Raw genomic sequence first — 4,228 nt, 5'->3', positions numbered from 1 at the left:
GTTTCTCTGACCCAATGTCTTTTCCCTGCCAATGCTCAGAGACCCCATCCTACCATGTGTGTGCTCAGCTCTGCCCTAAAGAAAACTTCCCGGGACAGAGTGCTGACCAGGGGCATCTCTGTGCTTCAGGGTCCTAAGGGGCAGGTCACATAAACCACAGTGATAGCACAAAGGTGATGCTGTTACCATCCTAGGCTGAGGTGAGGTTTCTCACAGACCRACTGGTCTCTCAGAGGGAAGATTCAAGAATCCCAGTCCTTAAGCAAACCAGAAAATTCTTTCCTTTTTTTTTTTCTCCCTGCCAGACTCAGGAAACCAAAAGYACATACACCAGAAGGAAAGTTCCTGCCTTTTCAAGTAGCCCTTTTTGTTTTCTGAAAAGACCCCTGGGATCTATCCTGTGAGCTAGAGCTGACAGCAGCCCTGACCCACACAGTATCCTCACAATGGAAGAATAAACCTGCCCTGCCAGCGGTCAGTCCTCCCACCAGACCTTCTCTTCCCAAGAAGAGCCCATGGAGGAAGCAGGGCTGACCCTTGCAGAGGACAGTCATTGCCCCACGTAAACGGCACACTGAGGCTAGGCACACTGCTCTGAACTAGAGCCCTGGGCAGACCTGGGCACACATCCCGGCTTCACTCCCCTGCCACATCGGGGGAGAAGGTGGCAGGAGGCTGCACTCTCACTCTGACAGTGTGTCAGTGAATCCCTGCTCTGAAGCATCTCCTKCTCCTCTGCACTCAAGAGTCCAGGTGAGACATTCTAGAAGAACAGTCAAGGGAGGTGATATGTTTAGGRGTCTTAGTCATGTTGCTCCACAGTCAGACTTACCATGTCAAAGACTGCCAAGGTTCYTTCCACAGTGAGCTCCGCTCGGTCCTCCCACTCCAGTCTGCCTTTCACATCTCTCTCTCTTACGTCAACAGGAGCAGGCAGTGTCCAGAGCCCTGCTGCTCTTTTCAGAGGAACTCTCTTGGACAGAGCTGCCTCTTGACAGTGCTGCCAGGTAACCATGGGTCCCTTYGTCCCAGAAGCCTGGACCCATTTGGGGACAGTGGCTCAGCTGCAAGTATGCCTTTATTTGTCCTATATATGCCCTCCTCTTGGGAAATGTTCACTGAGGTAAACTAAAATAATCACTGATGGTCTTTCTCTAAGCTCTGAACAGCATTGCAGCATTGCAGTTTCTCTCATTAGAGGCTGGTTATCTAAGAGATGTGGAAATGACACACTCTGGAAGACCCTATTTCCTAACTTGACAGGACACCTAGAAAAGGGGCAACAAGGGACTTCTTTTACCAAAGTTCAGGTGTTAATTCAGATGAGTCAATGAGGGCATGACATGGCAGGTTAGAAACCCTTAGAATGGGATGGGATCGAGATCCCTCCTGTGAACTTCACAAACATACAAGAAGTGAGATTCTCCTTGCCAAAGATGAGGTGTGCACAACAGAGATACGTGCATGCGAGCTCCTTGTTAAGATTCTCATTATAAACAATGGGAGTGCAGTCAATTGCCCACACTCAAACACCTAGTGACATTTGATGAGGCAGAGGTGGTCCCCGACATGTGGTGCCAGTGTCTGCATGCGTTGATGGAGCAATTGAGACCCACATTCTTCTAGAGCCTCAAGTGGAGGCCAGGTGGGGAACTTCCTTAGCAATCTGAAATGACACCAACTGTTACTAGAGCTCCACTCGCTAGGAAGTTGAGACTCAGGCAGATCTCTACATTGTAAACAGCTAACATAATTCAGTGCACATTGGGGTGTCCAGCACAACCACATGTTTCTAACAAATACAGCATGGGACCTACAGGAAAGCCTGTCCCCTTTTGGGTGTTTGCTGAGTAAATGCCCCATGGTCTCTCAGCTTTCCTATCTGTGTGCAAAAAAAATAAACCCCACCAGTCTTTAGTCAAACTCACCCACAGCCCAAAATGCTGCATAAATGGGAGACACCATCACACTCAAGTCTTGTCTCTTTTCTGATCTCTGTAATGGTCATTGCACATACAGCGTTCTTGACCCTTGGTGATATGGTTCACCAGGAGCAATTACACTCTGTGCAGCAGCTCAGGCTCTGCAACCCAAACATGCACATGTGGGCATACAGGGGCGCAGAAAAAAGCAGCGGGTGGAAATGCACAAGCTGTCACAGCACTGAAACATTGTTGGAATAACTGAGATGTGGTAGGATCACCCAGGTGACTAGAGGGCTGTGATAGCACAGCACAAGGTCTTCCAGGACACTATCAGGAGTTGAAAAGAGGGGATACCTTTTGTGTGAGATGGGCAGCTCAGATTTATGGTGCTCTTCCCTAGAATGGACAAAGAGAGTGAGAGCTTGTGTTTGAGCATCAGATAAGGGCGACATTGTGATGGGAGCTACAAATCATTCAGTCTGTGTGAGGAGRTGAAAGCAATCTCCTTGAAGCAACGTGAGTAATCTGTGGGTCACAGGGCTTGGTTCTTATGGGGAGATCTTGATCTCTTTGGTATTCACTGGAAGGACAAATAGCAGAGTCTCCTATAATGTCCTCCTAGGCAAGGTCAGGAAGTGCAGGTTAGATGAATGGTCGTTTGAGGTGGACTGCCCACAGGCTGAATGGCAGAGTTCAAAGGATTGTGATCAGTGGGGAAGAGTCTAGTTGGAGGATTGCAGTTAGCAGGATCCCCAGGGATCAGTACTAGCTCCTATCCTGTTCAACTTCTTCATAAGTGACTGGATGAAGGAACAGAATGCTCCCTCAATGAGTTTACCGATGATACAAAAATGGGAATAGTGGCAGAAATACCAGAGAGCTTTGCTGCTATTCAGATGGACCTGGACAGGCTGGAAAGAAGGGCAGAGAGGGACTTCATGAAGTTCAACAGAGGGAGGTCTCGTCGGGCCCCATACCTAGAAAGGGATAATCCCATGGAGCAATATAGGCCAAGAGTAGCTATACAGAGAGGGAGCTGAAGCATCCTAATGGACAACAAGTAACCATGAGCCAGCACTGAGCTCTTGTGGCCAAGAACACMAGTTTAATCTGAGGAGTATGAGAAGAGTTGCCAGCACRTAGAGGGAGATGATGCTCCCCCTCTCTTCAGCCCTCATGAGGCCACATCTGGAGCTGTGGAGCTGTGGAGCTCCCTAGTTCAAGAGCAACCTGGAAATACTGGAAAGAGACCAGCATAGGGTTATGGAGATAATTAGGGAGCTGCAGCATTTCTCCTGTGAAGGAAAGGCTGAGAAAGCTGGGCCTGTTCAGCCTGCAGAAGGGAAGGCAGAGAGGGCATCTAATCAGTGGATACAAATCCCTTAAAAGAGGGTGTCAAGAGATGGGGCCAAATTCTTTTCAGTGGTGACCAGCAACAGAACAAGAAGCAATGGCTACAAACTGAAAGACAGGAAGTTCTGCCTGAATTTGAGGAAGGCACTTCTCAACTGTGAGGGTGACAGAGCACTAGAAGAGTTACCCAAAGAGGTTGTGGAGTCCAGTCTGGAGCTATTGCTCTAGATAGGTGCAATAAACTCTTGGTGAACCTGCTTGTGCAGAGGAGTCAGATTAGATGATCTCCAGAGGTCCCTTTCAACCTCAGTCACTCTGTGACTAAGGCAGGCTCAGATGGCCTAAATGTACATGTTCGGTTCCATTCTAGGTAGCCAAGGATACCACCCTTCCCCTTGTGGCCAGAGACTGTTGCGTCAGAAGGAGGTACATCTCTCAGGATTGTTCCAACAGAACTTGGAGAGACTTGCATATGTCGTGGACCATCCCTGTCATGTCATGCATADTGAAGGTGTTTCTGTGTGAGCAGCTGCCTCCCTCCCTCTGTCTCCCATTGATTATAGGTAAGGGCTTAGACAAGGGGCTTGTATGGCCCTTCCAATTTGAGGATTTCAGCCCTTGCATAGCATCCCTTCATTGACTCCTCTGAATCAATGCCCCACAGAGGGGGAAATGAACCCCTCCCTGTCACTTCCTAAGTGTCCCCCTTTCTTGTGGAACAGGAAGAGGGCTTTCTGGAGTGGAGAATTCTCCACCTCTCATAAACAGCCCCATTCWGATAGAACAACTCTGTGATTTCTTCATTCTRTTTCAAGTAGCATCTCCCAGGAGACTTCCAGAAGCCTTTCAGGAGCTGACAGCCCTGGAGTCCCAGGGATATCTCAAGGGAGCCTGCTGACAGTGCATGTCACGCCTTCAGCTAGAGCTCTGCTCCTGGCTGGGCCAGGCTC

The sequence above is a fragment of the Nothoprocta perdicaria genome, unplaced genomic scaffold (genome assembly GCF_003342845.1).
Source record: "Nothoprocta perdicaria isolate Ctin4 unplaced genomic scaffold, notPer1 scaffold_625, whole genome shotgun sequence".
NCBI lineage: Eukaryota > Metazoa > Chordata > Aves > Tinamiformes > Tinamidae > Nothoprocta > Nothoprocta perdicaria.
The sequence above is the reverse complement of the archived record's forward strand: the minus strand, read 5'-3'. Positions refer to the sequence as shown.